Below are 8,606 nucleotides of genomic sequence, written 5' to 3'. Positions count from 1 at the left end.
CTAAGATTCAGATTATTTAACATATAAACTACCAAATCTTCAAAAAATCAAGAAATGAGATCAAAAAACAAATACCGGATGTTGAAGTTTATGTTGAACATGAATGTAGAACTGCGATTTGAACGGTATGTATGGCGATTTGAACAGATGGTTTGGGTTTGGTAGGTAGAGCGAGTGTTGAGAGTGTGAGTGTTGAAGAAGATAATGAAGTAGGTTGTGGTTTTTGTGTCTTTTTTTTAATGTTTTGCAAAAAAAAACCCATCCCCTTAAAAGTCTTTCATATTTTTATTTTTTTTGCCAAAAAACTTGAATTGTTAATTTATAAGAAATCAATTAGAAAAATTACTTTTGCAAATGTAATTTTTTGTTTAAGACAATCCATAACCCGTGAACCTCACGGGTATATAACCTATAAATAATATGCTATATTTGTATAAAAGTATGTAGTCCTACAGGCTACGGTGTACATTGAAATGTTCTGAGTTTTGGGGTACGTTGAAATGTGTTGTGTAGTTTGTACCGAGCCGCATTTTCAAGCTAATTGTTTAGATTTTAGAGTTAATTAATGCATAAAATACTTATGTCATTATACCATTGATGTACCCGACAACACTGTTAAATAAGATATTTTTCTGTGAAGTAAATGTCTTAATTTATTCAATTTATGTTTTTTTTTTTGTCTCGGTAAGGTCTGTCAAACATGTGTCTTAGAATGTGGAGTTATTATTTTATAAATAATATAAAAAAATAACTTTACAGATATAGATTTTTTTAACATAAACCATAACACGTGAAGCTCACGGGTATATAACCTAGTATGTATATATATATGTGGGTAGTGGGTAAAGAACTTCAAGGGTTTAAACAACTTACCTAGAAATAAAGGGTGCAAACTTTCACCGATTGATTTAAAAGAAACAGGGATTAGATGAAAAAGGCTGATTACTTTCGGATAAAAACTAATATAATAATACAAATAAATTAACAGATGAATAAAACTATAAAATATTTGACGTTTTTTTATTAGCCAGGAATGAGTGACATGTGTCTGCAGCATTTCAGTGTATTTTATTTTCATTTTTTATTCACTTTTATTATCAAGTAAATTACCATACCCTCAGTAGTTGGGTTATAAACTGCCAAAGTCTTGACAGTTATAACGTAGCACCGGTATCACCTCTATCCTATGTACGACATTTACTTAGAGTCTTTTTGGTTCGTAAGCCAATGTTGGGGCTTAAGGAACATTTGATGTAGGCTGTTCAAACCCGTCTATGAGACATGTTTTTCAAGATTTCTATGAGTCTCATGGAGTTGTATTGATTTAGGAACTCACCCCTTATATAGGTCCATTCAACCCTTGGACCTATTGAGCGATGTGGCTTGGGAGCTCATCCCCTTACATGGCCCTTGCCATGGAGTTTCTTGCTAGGTTCTCAACCTGATTATAGGATAGAAAAACAAATTTTGATTCATCGTTCATTCATTTCAAAGTATTTTGATTACTAGGGAATAGAACAACTTTTGGGAACTATTTGTAATATGTTTTGGTTAAACATGGAACCTTTTAAGGTTTTTGCCATTCCAATGGCGGGGAAGCTTTTTGCCTTGCGGACCTGCCAGCTTGTATGATCCCCCTTTGTGGGCTTTAAGGATAGTGTATGGCCCTTCCTACTTAGGGCCGAGCTTTCCTTGGCCTTTTTTTTATCTTGCAGGCCTCATTATTTCGAAGCACAAGGTCCCCAGGCTTGAAGTGTTCATGCTTCACCCGTGTATTGTAATGAAATTCCATGTTTTGCTTGTACCTTGCTTTTTGTATGGCTGCTTGATCACGAGCCTGTGACACTCGAGGTTTTTCCATACGAACACTTTGTAATATTTTGTGTATATAAATATTATTAAATGAAAACGTGACCTTTGTGCATGATATGTGATGTATGTATGTATTGTATATATATATATAAGAGCCGAAACCACGACCCGAAACCACGACCCGAGACCATGACTCGCAACCGGGCGGTTGCGAGTGGGCCACTCGGTCTCGAGTGGGCCGTTGAGCCGAAACCGGTTTGGGCCGAAACCCCAAGCCCAACCCGAAAACACCCCTTGTATATATAATCCCCACCATATCCTCATTTCCCTCATTTGCTACTAAAACATACACACACACTCCTTACTTTCTCTCAACTAAGGAAACCCCAAAACAACATCCAAACTCTTCCAAATTCTCGGTTCAAGCAAGGATCTCGGACAAGGACTCGGTCAAGCTCGGATCACTCGGACACTTCATCTTCTCTCATTCTCTTCTCTTTGTTTTCGGCTCCTCCTTTTCATAACCGGTTAGTGTGTAGTAAATGCCTAGTTTATGCTTGCTTGAATGATATGTTTATGAAATAGAAAAAATGCTTGGTGAGTAGTTTATGCATGACTCTTAGGTTGATTTGTAAAGTTTGACAATATGTGGTAACATGTTTGAAAAGGGTTAGTTAAAATTGTTATGCATGACTTCTAGTATGACTTGTGAAGATTAACTATATGTGAAAACTCTTATGTATGAAGCTTGACAACATGTTCATAATAGTGATTTAAAATGTGCTTATGAGCAACCCAAAACTATGTTCTAAGTTATAAGGTGTATGTTTTACTTGTTCTTGCATAATAATCTTGCTTGAAATATGTGATTTTTGGTTAATAAAGGTATGATTTGTTAAAGAGAAAACCCTAGAAAAATATGAATATAGGATGAACTTGTTGAATGTTGGTTTGAAGATTTAAAATGGCAAAGTTTGATCCATATTTTATTAAAGGCAGATTAGGAAAAGTGTTTGTAGAAATCTTATTGGTAGTTTCCTAATCTGGGTCTGAGCTTATGTGTACAATTTGGACTGTCTTTTCTGCATCATCACGTGTGTATGAAAGTGACAGGTTACGACTCGCAACCACAGCATTCCGACTCGAAACCACACGGTTGCGACTCGCAACCAAAGCATGACAAGTCGAAACCACGAGATTGCGACTCGAGACCACGCCGTTGCGACTCGCGACCAAAACATGATAACTCGAGACCACGGTTGCGACTCGCAACCATAACGTGACAAGCCGGAACCACCTGGTTGCGACTCGAGACCAGCTGGTTGCGAGTGGGCTGTTCATTTTGGTTACTGGGCCCATATGTGTTTAACTTGGGCTATCTGTTGACTGGTTTATGTGTTGCTGTTGACTGCTTAATTACTTAGGCCGGCCCAGTAACCCACTGTTTACTTATATGCTTGATACGTGTTAGTTATGTGTAAGTTTTTACGTGAATGCTGTATACCGAACCTGACCTATACCGGTAACCATGTTAGGACGTGGTGACCAACGTGGTTGACAAGTAACCTAAACCTACCGAGCAACCCAAGGTGAGTTCACAACTTAAAAGCATGCGTCCCGGTGGTTTGGGACACGAGACTAAAACAATCCTATCCCCTGGTAAAAGGGGATACCATTTACATACCTTCCCTAGTTATTGGGAACAAAACTTACTTTTCCTTCCCGGGTATTGGGAAACCTTTTGGTCAATTACTGTTTATACGGATTGCAACTAACGGCACTAAACGAAACTCTATCACTCAAGTCCCTACTACAAATACCGATTAGTCGCCGGGTTAGGCGAGCGGGTTATTAGTTGATAGCGCTATTTAGGTGTTTACCAGCCTCACACCGTGCCCTGGTTTGGGACGGTCGTGAACTAATGTACTCAGATATTCGTCAATGATGATAGAACATTGACATCGGGGCATCCTGCGGATACGCAACGGTTACCTAGTGTTCGGTATTGGAAAACAGTTTAGTCGCTAACTTTTGGGGTAGCTCCCCAGGGCATGTATAAACGGATAAATTAACCGGTGAAACAAAGTTTTTGGTAATTAAAACTGGACAACTAGTGAACTCACTCAGCATTATTGTTGACCCCTTACTGCATGCTTTGCAGGTAACCAGTGACGAAGGAGCTTGCAGCTTGGGAATGTGTAGTGTCTGTTCACCCTTGTGTTGGGTGTTACCTTATTTTGAAATATGAACTTTGTCTAAACTACATTACTTTTGCTTCCGCTACTTATTAACTGTTTGAACTTAAAACCTTAAACTCTGAACTTGATATTTGCTAATCCTATGGTTAGTAAGTATTACTTTTGTTATCAACTTAATTATTCGATATAATTGGTGGCTGGATCCTGGTCAGTCACGCCCCCGAAGCGGGTGTCATCCGCAGGTGGATTTTGGGGGTGTGACAGATTGGTATCAGAGCCATTGGTTATAGTGAACTTGGTTTTAAAAAAGGGAAAATCTTTTTGGAGAAAACCAGACTATAACCCGTGACTCGCGACGACACTACACTCCAAGTGCAAGGCTCAACACATTTGACCTCATAGCTCGGACCAGTGTTTACTTGTTTGCTTTATGTTTCCTGATATGATATACGTACTAGTGTGCCTAAACTAGATAGATACACCTCTCTCTTCTATCTCATTCTCGCTACACTACGACATCACACTCATACTGTGTTTTCTGGTTATGAAGACAATGAGTGGACGCGGAAGAGGAAACATTAACATGACGCAGGCTCAGTTCACTAACCTGCTCAACACAGTGGCTGCGGCTTTTGCAGCTCACCCTATAGGTAAGCTCGTTGCTTTAGGATGTTTAGATCCTACCGCCACATCGACTTTTCGCCTCTAAACCTATACGCTTCGCTTCTCACGAACAGGTCAGCATGCACCTGCGCAACCACCAGTGTGTACTTTCAAAACTTTCATGGATTGCAAGCCTCTCCCTTTCAACGGCACTGAGGGTGCCATAGGTCTTCTACATTGGATTGAGAAAATTGAAGCTGTCTTTGCTGTTTGCGAGTGTCCTCCTGCAAATTGGGTAAAGTTTGCTACTGCTACGCTTGAAGGGAGCGCGCTTTCTTGGTGGAAGGCGCAGATTCAGATGTTTGGGTTAGAAACTGCAAATGCTACTGCGTGGGAGGATTTCAAGGATATGATTAAGGATGAATACTGTCACCGGGATGACATCCACAAGCTTGAGAATGAGTACTATGAGCTCAAGATGGTTGGGTCGGAAATTGAAACTTACACCAAGCTGTCTAATGACTATGCTGCTCTTTGCCCAAACATGTCTCGACCAATGTACCGAAGAATCGAACTGTACATCAAAGGTTTGGCTCCAGAAATTCGAAGCCATGTCACTTCAGCCAACCACACTACCATTCAGCCGATCGTTCGACTTGCTCACAAACTCACTGATCAGGCTGTGGAAGAGGGCAGGTTGCCCAAAAGGATCAGTGCTACTGTCGGAACTTCTAATGACAGCAAGCGTAAGTGGGAAGGAAGTCAAAGCAAGGATGCTAACCCCACTCAGGCCCCAGCACAACAAAGGAAAACTGAAAACAACAAAGGCACCCAGCAACAGGGTGGCTACCGGGGAAGCTACCCTAAGTGCAACAAGTGTAACAAGCACCACAATGGGGCATGTAACAAGGGCCAGTGTCAGCGATGCCACAAGATGGGGCACGACGCCAAGGATTGTCGAAGTCAGTTCCCAACTAGACAGAATCAGCAACAACCCCAACAGCAACAGCAGCAGGGAAACAACCGGGCATGTTTTAAGTGTGGAGCTGAGGGGCACTTTAAGAAGGATTGCCCTGAACTGAATCAGAACCGCAACAATAATCAGGGAGCTGGGAACAACAATCAGAACAACAATGCTGGGAATGGTGCTAGAGGAAGAGCTTTCGTGATTGGAGCTGGTGAAGCAAGGAATGACCCCAATGTCGTGGCGGGTAAGTTCCTACTCGATGATCGTTATGTTTCTGTGTTATTTGATTCCGGTGCCGATGCTAGTTATGTATCCCTACGTATTAGTAAGAAGCTTAAGCGTCCGCTTTCGTTACTAAGTTCTCCTCACATCGTCGAGTTAGCTAATGGTAGAAACATCGAGGCCTCACATGTTGTCAAAGGCTGCAAACTAGAGTTGTCTGGTCAGACATTTAGTATCGACCTTTTCCCTGTTACTCTCGGAAGCTTCGACGTCGTTATTGGTATGGATTGGTTATCCAAGCATCGCGCTGAAATCCTTTGTCAAGAGAAAGCAGTTCGTATTCCTCGCCGTTCTGGCAAACCCCTCATTGTACAAGGTGGCAAAGGTGGAGAAATCTCCGGCGTTATCTCATTCTTGAAGGCCCAGAAGTGCTTACGAAAAGGGCACACCGCTATCTTAGCACTTGTTACCAACACGCAGGAAAAGGAAAAGAGGATTGAAGACTTCCCAGTAGTGCGTGACTATCCCGAGGTATTTCCTGAGGAATTACCTGGACTCCCTCCCCACCGTCAGGTCGAATTCCAAATCGAGCTAGCTCCCGGAGCAGCGCCTATAGCTCGTGCACCTTATCGACTAGCCCCCGCAGAATTGAAGGAACTCTCTACTCAACTACAGGAACTTTTGGATAAAGGATTTATCCGTCCTAGTTCATCACCCTGGGGAGCACCGGTACTCTTTGTTAAGAAGAAGGATGGCACGTTCCGTATGTGTATTGATTATCGTGAGTTGAACAAGGTTACCATCAAGAATCGTTACCCTCTCCCGCGAATCGACGATTTGTTTGATCAACTGCAAGGATCGAGCTACTATTCTAAGATTGATCTGCGATCAGGCTACCATCAGTTAAGGGTCCGTAATGAAGATATTTCCAAGACTGCATTCAGAACTCGTTATGGTCATTATGAATTCCTCGTTATGCCCTTTGGAATGACCAACGCCCCTGCAGTGTTCATGGATCTCATGAACCGGGTATGCAAACCCTACCTCGACAAATTCGTGATCGTGTTTATAGACGACATCTTGATCTACTCGAAAAATCAAGAAGAGCATGAACAGCACCTACGCCTTATCCTCGAACTCCTCCGCAATGAGCAACTGTACGCCAAGTTCTCGAAATGCGACTTTTGGCTTCGGGAAGTCCATTTCCTTGGGCACGTGGTTAACAAGGACGGAATCCACGTCGACCCTGCAAAAGTCGACTCTATAAAGAATTGGCCTACCCCTAAGACTCCGACTGAAGTTCGCCAATTCTTGGGATTAGCGGGTTACTACCGCAGATTCATTCAAGGATTCTCAAAGATCGCTCAACCCCTCACTACACTCACTCAGAAAGGCGTCACCTACAAGTGGAATGAAGCGCAGGAATCTGCTTTTCAGAAACTAAAGGATAACCTCTGCAGTGCTCCTATTCTCTCGTTACCTGAAGGAACGGACGACTTTGTGGTGTACTGCGATGCGTCTATTCATGGGCTCGGTTGCGTGTTGATGCAACGCGAGAAAGTTATTGCCTATGCATCCCGACAACTCAAGACCCACGAGAGGAACTACACAACACATGATTTGGAACTGGGAGCAGTGATATTTGCGCTTAAGATATGGAGACATTACCTGTACGGTACCAAGTGCACCATTTACACCGATCACAGGAGTCTCGAGCATATCTTTAAGCAGAAGGAATTAAACATGCGACAACGCCGATGGGTCGAACTTCTGAATGATTATGAATGCGCCATCAAGTATCATCCGGGCAAGGCCAATGTTGTGGCAGACGCCCTCAGCCGGAAAGACACTGTACCAAAGCGCGTGCGAGCATTACGACTTACCATCCAGTCTAGTCTCCCTACCCAGATTCGAAATGCTCAGGTTGAAGCCCTGAAACCGGGAAACATCAGGGCTGAGTCCCTGCGGGGATCGAGACAACAACTAGAACAGAAAGAAGACGGCGCCTACTATGTGGCAGGGCGCATTTGGGTCCCACTTTACGGGGATTTACGAGAGCTTGTGATGGACGAAGCCCATAAGTCCCGTTATTCAGTACATCCTGGTTCAGATAAGATGTACCACGACTTAAGGACCACTTACTGGTGGCCTGGCATGAAAGCCCACATAGCAACCTATGTTGGCAAATGTTTGACCTGCGCAAGAGTCAAGATCGAGTATCAGAAACCAGCAGGCCTACTACAGCAACCGGAAATCCCAAAATGGAAATGGGAACAGATTTCCATGGATTTTGTTACAGGGCTACCTAGATCCCAACGCGGGAATGATACTATCTGGGTGATAGTAGATCGATTGACTAAGTCTGCACACTTTTTGGCCATTAAGGAAACAGACAAGTTTTCTACCTTGGCAGAAATCTATTTGAAGGAAGTAGTCTCCAGGCACGGGGTGCCAACTTCTATTATTTCCGACCGAGACGCTCGATTTACTTCCGAATTGTGGCAGGCTATGCACAAATCCTTTGGCTCACGTTTGGACATGAGCACCGCTTATCACCCGCAAACGGATGGGCAGTCTGAACGCACCATCCAAACCCTGGAAGACATGCTTAGGGCATGTGTGATCGATTTTGGAAAGAACTGGGAGAAACATCTACCGTTAGTAGAGTTCTCATACAACAACAGCTATCACACTAGTATTCAGGCGGCACCTTTTGAGGCATTGTACGGTCGTAAATGCCGATCACCTCTCTGCTGGGCGGAAGTAGGTGACAGTCAACTCACAGGCCCAGAACTAGTGGTAGA

The sequence above is a fragment of the Helianthus annuus genome, chromosome 17 (genome assembly GCF_002127325.2).
Source record: "Helianthus annuus cultivar XRQ/B chromosome 17, HanXRQr2.0-SUNRISE, whole genome shotgun sequence".
In the NCBI taxonomy this organism is placed as follows: domain Eukaryota; kingdom Viridiplantae; phylum Streptophyta; class Magnoliopsida; order Asterales; family Asteraceae; genus Helianthus; species Helianthus annuus.
This window is presented reverse-complemented; position numbering follows the sequence as displayed.